Source organism: Rutidosis leptorrhynchoides, chromosome 2 (genome assembly GCF_046630445.1).
Source record: "Rutidosis leptorrhynchoides isolate AG116_Rl617_1_P2 chromosome 2, CSIRO_AGI_Rlap_v1, whole genome shotgun sequence".
In the NCBI taxonomy this organism is placed as follows: domain Eukaryota; kingdom Viridiplantae; phylum Streptophyta; class Magnoliopsida; order Asterales; family Asteraceae; genus Rutidosis; species Rutidosis leptorrhynchoides.
In genome coordinates, this window is record NC_092334.1 from 164490018 (window position 1) to 164509445 (window position 19428).

Here is a 19428-nt window from a genome sequence, read left to right on the forward strand (position 1 = left end):
CATAAAAACATGATTAATGGAAAAACATGGACAAAATTTCATGTTGTATTTTTATGTAATTAGTCATACTAAACATCAAAAGTAGTTACCTTATACATAAGGCATGAACAAGAGAGTTACCTTATACATAAGGCATGAACAAGGGCTGGTTGGTGGTGATTTGATGTGTATATACCAATAGTAAATACGTATAGAAGCTAGGTATGATACGAGTACATATACTCTAGATATACGTATAGAAAATCTTGTGAAAAATGGAATGAGAATTCAAATATAGCTATCTTTTGTGAATATACTTATATTGTTTTATGTATTTAAGTCTTTAAAAGTGATTAAATACATTACATATACGATATATGTATAAACATTATATGTTATAAGTATTTATGTCAAATAACGTTACGTATGGTTATCGTTTTGAAAACTTAAGTTAGTAGTTTCAAAATATACTTATAACTTATTGTTATTAATACAAAATGAGATATTAAAACATCCTTAGATCATGTTAAATATGTATATATACATATATATACACAAACGTATAATTATCATATGTTATATAGTTCGTGATATCATCGGTCAAACTAGACGGTCAAACGTTGTGTAAAACTCATTTCAAAAACATAAGTCTCAACAATTTGGATTGCTTATCATGTTGGTAAGGTTTAATTTATGTAAATATTAATCTTATAAGTATAGAACGATCGAAAAAGTGCGGGTCATTACAATTATGAATCAACAACAAATATATTGTATCAACGAGTTATGAAGTATTAACTCATTTCCAATCGAAAGATTTATATGTATATTTTATATGTATAAATTTTTAAACCATAATAAATCTTCCCGTACTAAGCTATTATGTGTGAATCTTAACTACTCAGTTAATTCATATTACAAATATGCAATGATGTACGTCCTTCGTCCGCAATTTAACCATCGTTAATTACAATCTCTGTCTCAATTCAATAAAATTCCAATTCATAATAAATCAAGTGTATTATTCGAATATATGTTTGATTTTACACTTTCATCATCGATGTACTCGAAACTTTTCAAATAACATCATTCGTACCTTGCGAAGTTCACAAGAATTTCACGAAAACCAATAAATAACAAAGTAATGATTCATAATTTCAATATTATTGAAGAAATACTTATGCAATTTATAAAGTTTTAGGGATTACTCAATTCTAGTCCCAACCATAAAACAAATGAGTTTAATTTAATATTAACTCATTAAATCTATATTACATCTACAGAAAATATACACATATATTTTCATAAAGACTGTAATAAACTTCTTTTGTACAAAATATTAATTGTGAAAATTTTTTTAACGGGTAGGTAATACCCGAGAGATATATAAATTCACAATTAATATATTACATTTTTCGAAACTGATTCAGCAATCATCAACTATACTCCCTACTTTCACAACAATATCCATTCTTTCATATAAATCAAAACAATCATACTCATTCAAATTCAATTACATATTCTGATTTTGAAATCGCATAATTCAATTCGAAATATAACAAGTATCATCACTCTTAGATTCCTATATCTTTCAAAGCTATACTTTGACTTCAAAACTGTGTTAGAACATCATATGTATTAACGATTACAATATGTGCTCAAACCCTTCGAAATTCCTAAAGACACTTCAACTAAGGAACAATCGAGATGATGATCCAACCACATGTTACCCACAGTTATACACCTGAAAAACTCTCAAAACCCAAGTCATAGTTCGACACGTATCCGTGTTAGACCCTTTGGCATTTACTAGCTAAAATAACTTTTCAATTCCATTTCAAAATAGACAGTTTTGTCACAGCTCCAGCAAGTCAACTTTGACTTCTCAATCAAAACAGTCTTATTATAACCTCGATAGATACGTTGCCCTTTCGCCAACGTTACCGGGGAATCGTTTATATTCACCACATTAGCAATAAACTTACCAACAACTTCACTGATCTTTGACTTTCTAAAAAAAAAATCAATCATTATAATTATCGAAACCCTATCATATACTCATTCATACCTTATAACAAGAATTTCCATACCAATTATTGAGAATCAGCAATCAGTATTTTGAAACCTCGCAGCATGTCTACATCAACAATTACATATACACACAACGTCTACCTCCAAGACTTACATTCTTTGAATGAGAAATTTCTGAAAAACACCCTAAACTGCGAACCAGTTCTCGAAATTTTGAAAAATACTGATGAAGCAGCAAAAACTGTAAACGACCTTAACAGTAAAAAGTTGGATGATAAAGGATAGTATATTGGCAAAGCTCAGAAAAAGAGAAGCTTTGAAACTGGAAAACGGATTGAGCAAAGTATGAAGGAGGCTGTGGACAAATCACAAAGGCTGAACCTGCCTTCAAAGAATTCAAATGATTCAGTACTTGCTGAAGTCATTAACGAATACCTTGCTCCTGACTCTAAACCCCTGCGGACAATATCCTTCATCATCCTCTGATATTAGACATTCTAAGATATCATCGTATCTTTCATTATAAATATCATCCATACTTCTGAAGATATTTTTATAATTATTCTTATCTGAAATCATTTACCTCTTCGCGCTATCTGTATTATATCATAAAAGAAACTATTTTAGTTTCTAAATTCTGAAACATTCGAGTTTAAAATAGGAATATTCTTGAAGAAGTATTGGGAGCTGAAGCATGAGTTAGTATAATATAATGACACTTGATCAACGTGATTATATTACAGTAATTCATGCTGAGTTTCTAAATGGAACATGATGATTCACAGATCATAACGTCATCATGTGCTATGTTACACGACTTTGTATTCTCTTTGATCTCTAAATATCAAGAAAATATTTCTTGATGATTCGGCCTTTTTCGAGGTATTCTGGTAATTTGACAAGTCAAGATCGTGCCATTACAATTTCCTTCCTAGAACATTAACAATGTTCATTCCGAAATTTATATCTGCGAATTCTGGACCATTACAAGCGGTGCTTAATCGCAAGAAGAAGAAACGAAAGGACAAAGCTCCGAACTAGAAATGGGAGTATAAATCATAGCAAATATAAGAGAGCATTAACTGTGGATGACAATGATTATAGAAGAAGCAAGGACTTTGAAATATAAGGGAAGATATAAAACCCAACAACAACCCAGAAATCACAAACCGTATATATCAATGCATATAGCAATATAAAGACACGGGAGAACTAAAAACACTATAAAACCAAGAGTATAGTAGAAGTAAATAGATTCTTCCGGAGGCAGATGAAAAAGAAGAGCGACAGATATGAAAGTGAGGAGTATATCAAGAATCAGCACTGGATGAAGCATATTGACAAATACTTTAAAATATGAGTTGAGAAGGTGTGAGTTGTAAGAAAACAAAGAAGGTGGATTTATAGTGAAATATCCGACAGAGAAATCAAAATGGATTATCGCATTAATTCGAAGAGGATCATAATTTCCTTAATCGCCGAATAATCAAACCCAATATAGATTACAAAGATTTTCTTTTCAGAGATCAATCGTGATGACGTCAAAAGATACAACGAATCAATATTATCTTATTTCATTCATTTACGATAACTTCACTCACACGCTTCGAGTAGTCGAATTATTTTATCCATGCTTCTTGAACATGATAAAACTCTATAATCGTTATAATAACATTCTCATTGTTAGTCATGACGACCTCTATCAAATTTCGGGGACGAAATTTCTTTAACGGGTAGGTACTGTGACGACCCGAAAATTTCCGACCAAATTTAAACTTTAATCTTTATATTATTCCGACTCGATAAGCAAATTTTGTTAAGTTAAATCTCAAGAATTTTAAACTGTGTTCATACATTCATTATAACCTCGACCAAATTCCGACGATTCACGAACCGTTATATATAAATAGATATGTATATGTATATATATATTATAACTTGAGAATATTAATAAAGTATTAAACGTATAATACTTTACACGAACGTATTTGTTTCAATATGATTATTGGCGAAATTAAAAAAATATATATTAAATGATTGAATTATCAGAAACATTGAATTATGATTACAAGTCTCTGTTGAGAGGTCCACTATGATTTGAGAAAATCTATTCCTCTTAACGATATTCAGAATAATTTGTAAAGCTATTTATAAATAAAAATATAAAGTGTCATCTACGAAAGTTAGAGAAAAGTTAGTGGAGAATTGGTTTCCATAATATTCTATTAATCTATTTTCAAACGTACAAAGACGTTTTCAGTTTAAAAAGAAATTTATTACTAAAACGTATATAACTTTTATAAATATCTAGAATCACTTTTGACAACTCATTACTTAACCAGTATAATAAATATAACGATATTTATATTTTATTTCATTAAATATATATAACGATTTAAATTAATATTATATATATTTATACGCGTATTATACATACATAGTTTTTATACTTTTACTATACTTTAACTTTACCTTTACTTTACTTTTACTTTACTTTAACTTTAATAATTCACTTTAATAATTCATACTTTAATAATTCACTTTAATAATTCATACTTTAATAATTCACTTTAATAATTCAAAAATCTATTATAAATAGAATTCAATAGGTTTCATTATTTCATAGAAACTTGAAAATATATTTCTCTAAACTCTCTCAATCGATTTATTTATATATATATATTTGCTCTGTATTATTTCAAGATATTATTAGTATACATAAAATATTATGACGGAGTGCTGTCCGAGTGATTTCAAAATAGTTTTTTTGAATGAGTCGAAACTAAGGAAATTATGAGTTATAGCTATGGAGGTGATGGGTATGGTTCATGGGTATGCTCGTGAGGTCAATCTAGTGTTTATCATCTCCGTTGCGTCTACGTACTTTCCTGCAATATTGAATCTCAATATTGATACGTTCGTGAATCCGAGTCCAACCTTGCACTTGTTAAATGACGTTATATGTATTTTTACTACGAAATACAGTATGGTGAGTTTCATTTGCTCCCTTTTATATATATTTTTGGGACTGAGAATACATGCGCTGTTTTTATAAATGTTTTACGAAATAGGCACAAGTACTAAAACTAATTCTACGTGGGTTTAAACCAGAAATATACCCTTAGCTTGGTAACATTAAACTACTTGTCTATGTACGGTAGGCGCGAATCCTAAAGATAGATCTATTGGGCCTGACAAACCCCATCCTGACTATGGGATGCTTTAGTACTTCAAGGTTATTTTAAACACACCTGATCTGGTGTACTTCAGAGGGTAAAACATGAACGTTAAGGCTTGTTACCGGGTGCCTACAACTTATAGAATACTTTTATACACTTGCGAGTGTACATATATTTATAAACGGAAATCTTGTGGTCTATTAATATATTGAAATGATTGTTATGATAAACCTATGAACTCACCAACCTTTTGGTTGACACTTTAAAGCATGTTTATTTTCAGGTATTAAAGAAATCTTCCGCTGTGCATTAGCTCATTTTAAGGATATTACTTGGAGTCATTCATGGCATATTTTGAAAGACGTTGCATTCGAGTCATTGAGTTCATCAAGATTTTTATTAAGTCAATTATAGTTGGATGTATTATGAAATGGTGTGCATACTGTCAATTTTCGTTGTAAAGAAAGTATGTCTTTTAAAAACGAATGCAATGATTGTAAAATGTATCATATAGAGGTCAAATACCTCGTGATGTAATCAACTATTGTGAATCGTTTATAATGTATATGAACGGGTCCTTTCACATATATATATAACCCGAATGATATAATATACTACAAGACAACGCGTAACTAAAGTTAACCAACACACAAGGGAATGGTACTTCGAATTTCCCATCGGTGTTCATAACGACCGTTAGTGTACAACGAAATATATCACTAACCCCAAGGCGACACGGACAATGAAATATCCGTTCAAGAAATCGTTAGTGTACAACGAAATATATCACTAACTCTTGGGCAATTTGGACAACGAAATATCCATCATTAGTGTACAACGAAATATATCACTAACTCTTGTGGGTATAGACACGTATACCAGGCCTCATCCCCCGCCCTACAAATAGATACATTATATACACACATGTATAATCATTCTACTCACCTCAAGACTCTTGTGGAAGCTAACCGAGCTTGCAAACCTTCAATGTAACGTACCTATTACATTATGCATTTATTAACATACAAACTAGTTAAATTAAATGCCAACCACAACCCTTGAGCATTTAATGACCCGTTTGCATTAAAAGACTCAACTACACCAAAACCGCCCATTAATGGCCATGCCTCGTCATAAATCACTAAAAGCTAGTGATTAGGGTTTAATAACATCAACCAACATAAACTTGGTGTATTTCATACCCATTTCACCCAATTAGGTCAACTAGTGTACTTTTGACTCTTTGACTCACAAATCAAGTCAAACTTACACAATAACAACTCTTTCATCATTTCAAAAGTGCATTAATGACTAACAACATCATTTAGCACTTATATCCTCAAATCACAAGACCAAACCCTAGATAATAGCTATTTAGGGTTTCCTTTCAACAATCCAACCCAAAAACCCACCCATTTAACCCTCAAATGGGTCACACTAGTTCCATATGAACCAAACCCTAGTTTAAACTAGTTAAAACTCAAGACTTAGAGTTAGAACTTACCAAGACTATGAATGTGTAGCTAGAGATATGATGAACAACTTTAATTCTCGCTTCTAGGATTGATTCACAAAACTTCACCTTCAAATCTTAAGTTTAATCTAAGTGGGTTTTAGGAATTTAGAGGAAATTAAGAAAGAAAAAGGAAAAGAAATGAGAATAAAGAATAAGTGATTGATATTAAAGGCTCCATCCAGATCTACACGCGAAAAGACCAAATTGCCCCTAAACCCTATTTAATTTTAAGTGGAAATTCGGAGTCAGAACTGTAGAATTGCCGCGGCGCGGCACCTTTGTCGCGACGCGACATAAAGAAGGAAAAACCACTCTTCTTAACTCAAGTTCTGATCTGGATTTGCTTTGTTTGTCGCGGCGCGGACCCGTTTGTCGCAGCGCGACGTTAGCCTAGGTCTGGTCACTTCGACTACAAATCATAAAACGAAGGTTCAAACACAAGCACAACAACTTTCACCCTTCCTATTCACGTCTAAACCTCAACCTTAAGTCTCACACGACTCGACGCCAATCACGACACATTCATAAACGCGTACACGCACGCATTCGAATATACCTATATATATATATATATATATATATATATATATATATATATATATATATATATATATATATATATACACACACATACATACATATACATATATGCACTTACACCTAACTAACACTTAGTTCATTTAATCACATAACGAGTAAGTTATAAGCGTACTATTGATTAAGTACGTACCTTTAGACTCGCACGGGAAAACGGGGTGTTACAACTCTCCCCCACTTGAACCGGATTGCGTCCTCGCGATCCAAGCCGCGTGACACGAGGGAAGATAAACCAACACAAATTCTTCGGGCTCCCAAGTAAACTCGGAACATTTACTATGACGCCATTGGACTTTAAAGGTCCTCACCTCTTTGTTACGCAACGTTTTTACCTTTTCATCAAGTATGGCAATCTGCTCTTCGACATACTCCAACTTGTTGTTTAACTCGATCTCATCTAGTGGCATCCATGAAGAATCATCCGCAAGACACTTACGGAGATGGGAAACATGAAATGTATTGTGGATCCCCGCAAGCTATTCAGGTAATTCCAACCGATAAGCAACTTCACCAACACGAGCCAAAATCTTAAATGGCCAATAAACCGAGGAGCTAACTTTCCCCGTTTTCGAAACCGAATAATGCCCTTCCATGGCGAAACCTTAAGCATCACCATATCTCCTTCTTCAAATTCGATCGGTCGCCTATGTTTATCGACGTAAGACTTTTGTCTATCTTGCGCCGCCTTTAAACGAGCCCGAATCATATCGATTTTGCTATTTGTCTCCAATACCAAGTTGGTGCTCCCGACTTCCCTTTGACCCACTTCACCCCAAAAAATCGGGGTTCGACACCTCCTACCGTATAACATCTCATATGGTGGAATTCCAATACTAGAGTGAAAACTATTATTGTAAGAGAATTCCACCAATGGCAAATGTTCGTCCCAACTACCGCCAAAATCAATAAGACACGCACGTAACATATCCTCCATTGTTTGATTCGTACGTTCGGTTTGACCATCCGTTTGAGGATGATACGCCGTACTCATATTCACCCTTGTACCCATGTCTTCATGAAACTTCTTCCAAAATCGAGAAGTAAAACGCGTGTCCCGATCCGAAACAATAGACGCGGGAATGCCATGTCTCGATATCACCTCTTTAATGAACATCTTCGAAGGTGCCTTCCACGAAATTGCTTCTTTAATAGGAAGAAACAACGCACTCTTCGTCAATCTATCGACAATCACCCAAATAGTGTCAAATTGGGTTCTTGCCGTTTTCGGCAACTTGGTAATAAAATCCATAGTAATATGCCCCCACTTCCACATCGGAATTTCTAGCGGTTGCAACTTACCATACGGCTTTTGGTGTTCGGCTTTAACTTGCAAACACGTGACGCATTGCTCAACATACTTAACAACATCGCGTTTCATGCCCGGCCACCAATAATCTTTCTTCAAATCGAGGTACATCTTTGTCGCACCCGGATGAATAGAATATTTAGACTTATGCGCTTCATCAAGAAGCACCTTTCAGAAATCACCCATCTTCGGCACCCATACTCTTTCTTGAAAAGACAACAACCCGCGCGAACCCATAGTAATGGATTCCGATAGCCCCACGATTCGTTCCGCATGCTTGTTGTGAACGTAAGCCTCTATTTGAACTTCACCAAGTTTTGCGAGAAAGTCGTTAGTAATTGCTACCCGCAACGACCCTACACGTGTCGCCGGATGTTGACTTTTTCGACTCAATCCATCCGCAACCACGTTCGCTTTACCCGGGTGGTAAAGTATCTCACAATCATAGTCTTTCACCACATCCATCCATCTACGTTGACGATAATTCAAATCCCGTTGATCAAAAAGGTGTTTCAAACTCCTGTGATCCGAATAAATCGTACACTTAACACCATACAAGTAATGGCACCAAATTTTCAAAGCATGGACCACCGCCGCTAATTCGAGATCATGGGTCGGGTATCTCCTTTCATGTTCCTTTAATTAGCGAGAGGCGTAAGCGATGACTTTACCTCATTGCATTAGAACACACCCGAGCCCATTCAAAGAAGCATCATAATAGACCATCATATCATCTACACCTTCCGGCAATACTAAGACCGGAGCCTTACACAATTTCTCTTTCAACCATTGAAAAGCGATTTCTTATTCGTTCTCCCAATTGAACCTCGTATTCTTCCTCGTCAATTTCGTCAATGGAGAAGCAATCTTAGAAAAGTCTTGGATAAACTGACGATAGTAACCGGCCAATCCGAGAAAACTTCGGATTTCCGTAGGCGTAGTCGGTCGTCCCCAATCCTTCACCGTCTCTATCTTCTCCGGATCCACTTGAATACCATCCTTGTTCACAATATGGCCAAGGAATTGAACCTCCCTTAGCCAAAATTCACATTTTGAGAATTTAGCATACAACTTCTCTTTTCTCAACGTGTTCAATACTTCACGCAAGTGGTGTTCATGTTCCGTCATGCTCTTAGAATAGACAAGAATATCATCAATGAATACAATTACCGACTTGTCCAACATAGGTTGGCACACTCGGTTCATAAGATCCATGAATGCCGCCGGTGCATTCGTAAGACCAAAAGGCATAACCAAAAATTCAAAATTCCCGTAACGCGTACGAAAGGCCGTTTTCTCGATATCTTCCTCACGGACCCGCATTTGATGATAGCCGGACCGTAGGTCAATTTTAGAGAAGTACGTAGCGCCTTGAAGTTGGTAGAATAAATCGTCAATCCTAGCCAACGGATAACGATTTTTGATCGTCACTTTATTTAACTCCCGATAGTCGAATCACATCCGCATACTTCCATCCTTCTTTTTCACGAATAAAACCGGAGCACCCCATGGCGAAGCACTCGGTCGAATAAAACCCTTCTCAAGTAACTCTGGAATTTGATTCAACAACTCTTGCATTTCCGTTGGTGCTAACCGATAAGGAGTTTTAGCAATGGGAGTAGCTCCCGGAACCAACTCAATATGAAACTCGACTTGTCTTTCCGCCGGAACACCCGGTAATTCGTCCGAAAAAACATCTTCAAATTCACTTACCACCAGAATTTCACGAATAGGTGGTGTCTTATCATGAGTATCAACAACATGAGCAAGGAAAGCCATTCCACCGGTAACAACGAGACGACGTGCCCGTGCAAAAGTGCATATCGGCACCAGTCTCCTTCATTTATCACCATGAATAATTAACTCTCCCCCACTTGGGGTCTTCACACGAATAGATTTTTCATGGCACGCAATATCGACTCTATTATGATCGAGCCAATCCATACCAACCATGATATCAAAATCACCCAACGTCATCGGAATGAGATCAATATTAAAGTTCTCTGAACCAAACAGAACATTACAATTCTTACACACATCAACCACTAGCACCGTCTTGCCATCCGCTATTTCGACTTCTACCGGACGACTTAACTTAGCTAATGGTTTATTAAGATTAGGCACAAATTTTGGAGACACAAACGATAAATTTGCACCGCTATCAAATAGAATCCTTACCGGATTAGAGTTAACCATGAAAGTACCTGAAACGACTTCATTGGATTGCTTGGCTTCGTCATTGGTCATCAAATAATTACGTCCCCTAGCCGACCCCGCCGCCTTCTCTATTCTCATAACTTGATCATTTCGGAGTTCGGGACACTCCGACTTTCGGTGCCCTTCTTGTTGACAATTAAAACATGTGATCACATTAGTACGCGGTTTTGGGCAATCACGAGAGTAGTGACCTTTTTGCCCATAATTATAACATGTGGTCACGTGAACACTAGGAGCACCCTTCTTCACGCTACCAACACTTTCGGATACTCCTTTACTCTTCTTGTTCAAAAAACTAGAAGCTTCAAACTTTCTTTTACTTGGCGCATAACTAACCGGACTCGGAGCTTGCGCTTCAAACCCCTTCGCCACCGCCAAAAGCTTAGCAAAAGTCTCAGCATGACCGATACTAATTTTACCCTTCAAATCATCTCTAAGGGTTGCATGAAAGTCTTCCATTAGCATTTGATCATTTCCCGCATACTTGGGGAAAAAACGTGCCTTGGCGAGAAAGTTGGTTTTAAGAGTGTTTAGGTCCAAAGACCCTTGACGCATGTTCCTTAACTCGTTGCGCAATTTGGAAAGATCCGCTTGCGTACGATATTCAAGGAAAAACTCCTTCTTGAAATCCGCCCAAGATAACCCTACAAAAGCCGCATCACCCACCATGTCAATCTTGCCATCGAGCCAATCTTTAGCATGGCCCCTTAACAAACTAGTAGCAAGCCTTGTTTTCTTTTCGGGAGGGCACTCGATCGTGCGAAAACAACCTTCAACATCAGAAATCCAAGCCGCACTCTTCATGGGGTCGGGATCCCCGTGAAAGTGAGGAGGCTTAGACGCCAAGAAGTTCTTATAGCTAAACTCCAACTCGCCCACATTTTGAGGTCTAGGAAACCTCCTTTCAAGTTCTTCTTTAACGGCATTAGTCATCCGTTCTTGAATCATATCGACGATTTGTTCCGAAACCGACTCTTCAAATATTTGTTTAACCCTTTGGGAGAAAACCGAAACATAGTTTTCTAAAGCGGTCTCAATCTTGGTAGTCATCTCATCTTCCTCCACATGAGGGGGACCATCATTGCCATTCGTATTCGTTCCTTTTCTCGTCTTCATTCTAAAGATTAAAAAATGGATTAGACATCACCAACAATTTAATACACATATATACCTATGCATATGACCGCACACACACCACATCTAGCTCGATACTTGTCGCACATCCTTGCTTGACTTGACTTGCAACCGTAATAGTGGTCACGACTCACTATTACGCTCACATGCCGTGCCATACTCAAACGTATCACAACCATCTTGCTCGACGTTCAACATAATAACACACGATTAGTATCATCATAATATAGCATAGTTAGTCCACCTATGCATCAAAGTACTAATCAAACCCCACACCGACCCGTAGTCCTACAAGTCCCGCATATAATTCAACAACACAAAAGCCTAGATCTAGGCGCCTATCTCAAGTCACCTAAATCCCTTAGACCATGCTCTGATACCACTTGTAACAACCCAACCCGCAATCCATACGATAAATTTTTTTTTTATACAACACAATTACACGCCAAATAGATATGTAACCCATTACATGAGTTCCATTTAAAATGCACAACATTTAATTGTTTACAAAAGGCACGTGGCCACGAATAAAGTTTTGTACAAGTTTGACCCATTACAAAATGATAGTTTACAATCTAAACGACACTTCAAGCATGGTTTGAGACTAAACTACCCAAAACGTTGGGCCCACATCAAAACTCCAACAAAGCATCATCACGGAGCACCTAATGTTCGATAACCCCCTTGCCCTTAACTGCGCCGGCATCTAAAAAGATAAACAACGAGAGGGTAAGCTAACGCTTAGTGAATGCAATAATTATACATATACATATATAATACACCTACTTGCAAGCACTTACACAAATACCTCATACACGCTAACAATATACATAGCATACCATCGCAAGTATAACTCTAAACCCTTCAAGGTCACAAACTAGCACAAACCATCGCATATATATAACCCGAATGATATAATATACTACAAGACAACGCGTAATTAAAGTTAACCAACACATAAGGGAATGGTACTTCAAATTTCCCATCGGTGTTCATAACGACCGTTAGTGTACAACGAAATATATCACTAACCCCAAGGCGACACGGACAACGAAATATCCGTTCAAGAAATCGTTAGTGTACAACGAAATATATCACTAACTCTTGGGTAATTGGGATAACGAAATATCCATCATTAGTGTACAACAAAATATATCACTAACTCTTGGTGGTATAGACACGTATACCAGGCCCCATCCCCCGCCCTACAAATAGATACATTATATACACACATGTATAATCATTCCACTCACCTCAAGACTCTTGTGGAAGCTAACCGAGCTTGCAAACCTTCAATGTAACGTACCTATTACATTATGCATTTATTAACATACAAACTAGTTGAATTAAATGCCAACCACAACCCTTGAGCATTTAATGACCCGTTTGCATTAAAAGACTCAACTACACCAAAACCGCCCATTAATGGCCATGCCTCGTCATAAATCACTAAAAGCTAGTGATTAGGGTTTAATAACATCAACTAACATAAACTTGGTGTATTTCATACCCATTTCACCCAATTTGGTCAACTAGTGTACTTTTGACTCTTTGACTCACAAATCAAGTCAAACTTACACAATAACAGCTCTTTCATCATTTCAAAAGTGCATTAATGACTAACAACATCATTTAGCACTTATATCCTCAAATCACAAGACCAAACCCTAGATAATAGCTATTTAGGGTTTCCTTTCAACAATCCAACCCAAAAACCCACCCATTTAACCCTCAAATGGGTCACACTAGTTCCATATGAACCAAACCCTAGTTTAAACTAGTTAAAACTCAAGACTTAGAGTTAGAAGTTACCAAGACTATGAATGTGTAGCTAGAGATACGATGAACAACTTTAATTCTCGCTTCTAGGATTGATTCACAAAACTTCACCTTCAAATCTTAAGTTTAATCTAAGTGGGTTTTAGGATTTGAGAGGGAATTAAGAAAGAAAAAGGAAAAGAAATGAGAATAAAGAATAAGTGATTGATATTAAAGGCTCCATCTAGATCTACACGCAAAAAGACCAAATTGCCCCTAAACCCTATTTAATTTTAAGTGGAAATTCGGAGTCAGAACTGCAGAACTGCCGCGGCGCGGCACCTTTGTCGCGGCGCGACATAAAGAAGGAAAAACCACCCTTCTTATCTCAAGTTCTGATCTGGATTTGCTTTGTTTATCGCGGCGCGACGTTAGGCTAGGTCTGGTCGCTTCGACTACAAATCATAAAACGAAGGTTCAAACGCAAGCACAACAACTTTCACCCTTCCTATGCACGTCTAAACCTCAACCTTAAGTCTCACACGACTCGACGCCAATCACGACACATTCATAAACGCGTACACGCACGCATTCGAATATACCTATATATATATATATATATATATATATATATATATATATATATATATATATATATATATATATATATATATATATATATATATATATATATACATACATACATATATATACATACATACATACATATACATATTTGCACTTACACCTAACTAACACTTAGTTCATTTAATCACATAACGAGTAAGTTATAAGCGTACTATTGATTAAGTACGTACCTTTAGACGCGCACGGGAAAACGGGGTGTTACAACTCTCCCCCACTTGAACCGGATTGCGTCCTCGCGATCCAAGCTGCATGACACGAGGGAAGATAAACCAACACAAATTCTTCGAGCTCCCAAGTAAACTCGGAACCTTTACTACGACGCCATTGGACTTTAAAGGTCCTCACCTCTTTGTTACGCAACGTTTTTACCTTTTCATCAAGTATGGCAATCGGCTCTTCGACATATTCCAACTTGTTGTTTAACTCGATCTCATCTAGTGGCATCCATGAAGAATCATCCGCAAGACACTTACGGAGATGGGAAATATGAAATGTATCATGGATTCCCGCAAACTCTTCGGGTAATTCCAACCGATAAGCAACATCACCAACACGAGCCAAAATCTTAAATGGCCCAATAAACCAAGGAGCTAACTTTCCCCGTTTTCGAAACCGAATAATACCCTTCCATGGCGAAACCTTAAGCATCACCATATCGCCTTCTTCAAATTCGATTGGTCGCCTACGTTTATCGACGTAAGACTTTTGTCTATCTTGCGCCGCCTTTAAACGAGCCCGAATCATATCGATTTTGCTATTTGTCTCCAATACCAAGTCGGTGCTCCCGACTTCCCTTTGACCCACTTCACCCCAACAAATCGGGGTTCGACACCTCCTACCGTATAACATCTCATATGGTGGAATTCCAATACTAGAGTGAAAACTATTATTGTACGAGAATTCCACCAATGGCAAATGTTCGTCCCAACTACCGCCAAAATCAATAATACACGCACGTAACATATCCTCCAATGTTTGATTCGTACGTTCGGTTTGACCATCCGTTTGAGGATGATACGCCGTACTCATATTCACCCTCGTACCCATGTCTTCATGAAACTTCTTCCAAAATCGAGAAGTAAACCGCGTGTCCCGATCCGAAACAATAGACGCGGGAACGCCATGTCTCGATATCACCTCTTTAATGAACATCTTCGCGAGTGGCTCCGACGAAATTGCTTCTTTAATAGGAAGAAACAACACACTCTTCGTCAATCTATCGACAATCACCCAAATAGTGTCAAATTGGGTTCTTGCCATTTTCGGCAACTTGGTAATAAAATCCATAGTAATATGCTCCCACTTCTACATCGGAATTTCTAGCGGTTGCAACTTACCATACGGCTTTTGGTGTTTGGCTTTAACTTGCAAACACGTGATGCATTGCTCAACATACTTAACAACATTGCATTTCATGCCCGGCCACCAATAATCTTTCTTCAAATCGAGGTACATCTTTGTCGCACCCAGATGAATAGAATATTTAGACTTATGCGCTTCATCAAGAAGCACCTTTTGGAAATCACCCATCTTCGGCACCCATACTCTTTCTTGAAAAGACAACAACCCGCGCGAACCCATAGTAATGGATTCTGATAGCCCCACGATTCGTTCCGCATGCTTGTTGTGAACGTAAGCCTCTATTTGAACTTCACCAAGCTTTGCGAGAAATTCATTAGTAATTGCTACCCGCAACGACCCTACACGTGTCCCCGGATGTTGACTTTTTCGACTCAACGCATCCGCAACCACATTCGCTTTACCCGGGTGGTAAAGTATCTCACAATCATAGTCTTTCACCACATCCATCCATCTACGTTGACGATAATTCAAATCCCGTTGATCAAAAAGGTGTTTCAAACTCTTGTGATACGAATAAATCGTACACTTGACAACATACAAGTAATGGCACCAAATTTTCAAAGCATGGACCACCGCCGCTAATTCGAGATTATGGGTCGGGTATCTCCTTTCATGTTCCTTTAATTGGCGAGAGGCGTAAGCGATGACTTTACCTCGTTGCATTAGAACACACCCGAGCCCATTCAAAGAAGCATCATAATAGACCGTCATATCATCTACACCTTCCGGCAATACTAAGACCGGAGCCTTACACAATTTCTCTTTCAACCATTGAAAAGCGATTTCTTGTTCGTTCTCCCAATTGAACCTCGTATTCTTCCTCGTCAATTTCGTCAATGGAGAAGCAATCTTAGAAAAGTCTTGGATAAACCGACGATAGTAACCGGCCAATCCGAGAAAACTTCGGATTTCCGTAGGCATAGTCGGTCATCCCCAATCCTTCACCGTCTCTATCTTCCCCGGATCCACTTGAATACCATCCTTGTTCACAATATGGCCAAGGAATTGAACCTCCCTTAGCCAAAATTCACATTTTGAGAATTTAGCATACAACTTCTCTTTTCTCAACGTCTTCAATACTTCACGCAAGTGGTGTTCATGTTCCGTCATGCTCTTAGAATAGATAAGCATATCGTCAATGAACACAATTACCGACTTGTCCAACATAGGTTGGCACACTCGGTTCATAAGATCCATGAATGCCGCCGGTGCATTCGTAAGACCAAAAGGCATAACCAAAAATTCAAAATGCCCGTAACGCGTACGAAAGGCCGTTTTCTCGATATCTTCCTCACGGACCCGCATTTGATGATAGCCAGACCGTAGGTCAATTTTAGAGAAGTACGTAGCGCCTTGAAGTTGGTCTAATAAATCGTCAATCCTAGGCAACGGATAACGATTTTTGATCGTCACTTTATTTAACTCCCGATAGTCGATACACATCCGCATACTTCCATCCTTCTTTTTCACGAATAAAACCGGAGCACCCCATGGTGAAGCACTCGGTCGAATAAAACCCTTTTCAAGTAACTCTTGAATTTGATTCAACAACTCTTGCATTTCCGTTGGTGCTAAACGATAAGGAGGTTTAGCAATGGGAGTAGCTCCCGGAACCAACTCAATGCGGAACTCGACTTGTCTTTCCGCCGGAACACCCGGTAATTTGTCCGGAAAAACATCTTCAAATTCACTTACCACCGAAATTTCACGAATAGGTGGTGGCTCATCATGAGTATCAACAACATGAGCAAGGAAAGCCATGCCACCGGTAACAACGAGACGACGTGCCCGTGCAAAAGTGCATATCGGCACCGGTCTCCTTCGTTTATCACCATGAATAATTAACTCTCCCCCACTTGGGGTCTTCACACGAATAGATTTTTCATGGCACGCAATATCGGCTCTATTATGATCTAGCCAATCCATACCAACCACGACATCAAAATCACCCAACGTCATCGGAATGAGATCAATATTAAAGTTCTCGGAACCAAACTGAACATTACAATTCTTACACACATCAACCACTAACACCATCTTGCCATCCGCTATTTCGACTTCTACCGGACGACTTAACTTAGCTAACGGTTTATTAAGATTAGGCACAAATTTTAGAGACACAAAAGATAAATTTGCACCGCTATCAAATAGAATCCTTGCCGGATTAGAGTTAACCATGAAAGTACCTGAAACGACTTCATTGGATTGCTTGGCTTCGTCATTGGTCATCAAATAATTACATCCCCTAGCCGACCCCGCCGCCTTCTCTATTCTCTTAACTTGATCATTTCGGAGTTCGCGACACTCCGACTTTCGGTGCCCTTCTTGTTGACAATTAAAACATGTAACATGTGGTCACGTGAACACTAGGAGCACCCTTCTTCACGCTACCAAAACTTTCAGATACTCCTTTACTCTTCTTGTTCAAAAAACTAGAAGCTTCAAACTTTCTTTTACTTGGAGCATAACTAACCGGACTAGGAGCTTGCGCTTCAAACCCCTTCGCCACCGCCAAAAGCTTAGCAAAAGTCTCAACATGACCGATACTAATTTTACCCTTCAAAACATCTCTAAGGGTTGCATGAAAGTCTTCCATTAGCATTTAATCATTTCCCGCATACTCGGGGCAAAAACGTGCCTTGGCGAGAAAGTTGGTTTTAAGAGTGTTTAGGTCCAAGACCCTTGACGCATGTTCCTTAACTCGTTGCGCAATTTGGAAAGATCCGCTTGCGTACGATATTCAAGGAAAAACTCCTTCTTGAAATCCGCCCAAGATAACCCTACAAAAGCCGCATCACCCACCATGTCAATCTTGCCATCGAGCCAATCTTTAGCATGGCCCCTTAACAAACTAGTAGCAAGCCTTATTTTCTTTTCGGGAGGGCACTCGGTTGTGCGAAAACAACCTTCAACATCGGAAATCCAAGCCGCACTCTTCATGGGGTCGGGATCCCCGTGAAAGTGAGGAGGCTTAGTCGCCAAGAAGTTCTTATAGCTAAACTCCAACTCGCCCACATTTTGAGGTCTAGGAAACCTCCTTTCAAGTTCTTCTTTAACGGCATTAGTCATCCGTTCTTGAATCATATCGACGATTTGTTCCGAAACCGACTCTTCGAATATTTGTTTAACCCTTTGGGAGAAAACCGAAACATAGTTTTCTAAAGCGGTCTCAATCTTGGTAGTCATCTCATCTTCCTCCACATGAGGGGGACCACCATTGCCATTCGTATTCGTTCCTTTTTTCGTCTTCATTCTAAAGATTATAAAATGGATTAGACATCACCAACAATTTAATACACATATATACCTATGCATATGACCGCACACACACCACATCTAGCTCGATACTTGTCGCGCATCCTTGCTTGACTTGACTTGCAACCATAATAGTGGTCGCGACTCACTATTACGCTCACATGCCGTGCCATGCTCAAACGTATCACAACCATCTTGCTCGATGTTCAACACAATAACACACGATTAGTATCATCATAATATAGCATAGTTAGTCCACCTATGCATCAAAGTACTAATCAAACCCCACACCGACCCATAGTCCTACAAGTCCCGCATATAATTCAACAACACAAAAGTCTAAGTCTAGGCGCCTATCTCAAGTCACCTAAATCCCTTAGACCATGCTCTGATACCACTTGTAACAACCCAACCCACAATCCATACGATAAATTTTTTTTATGCAA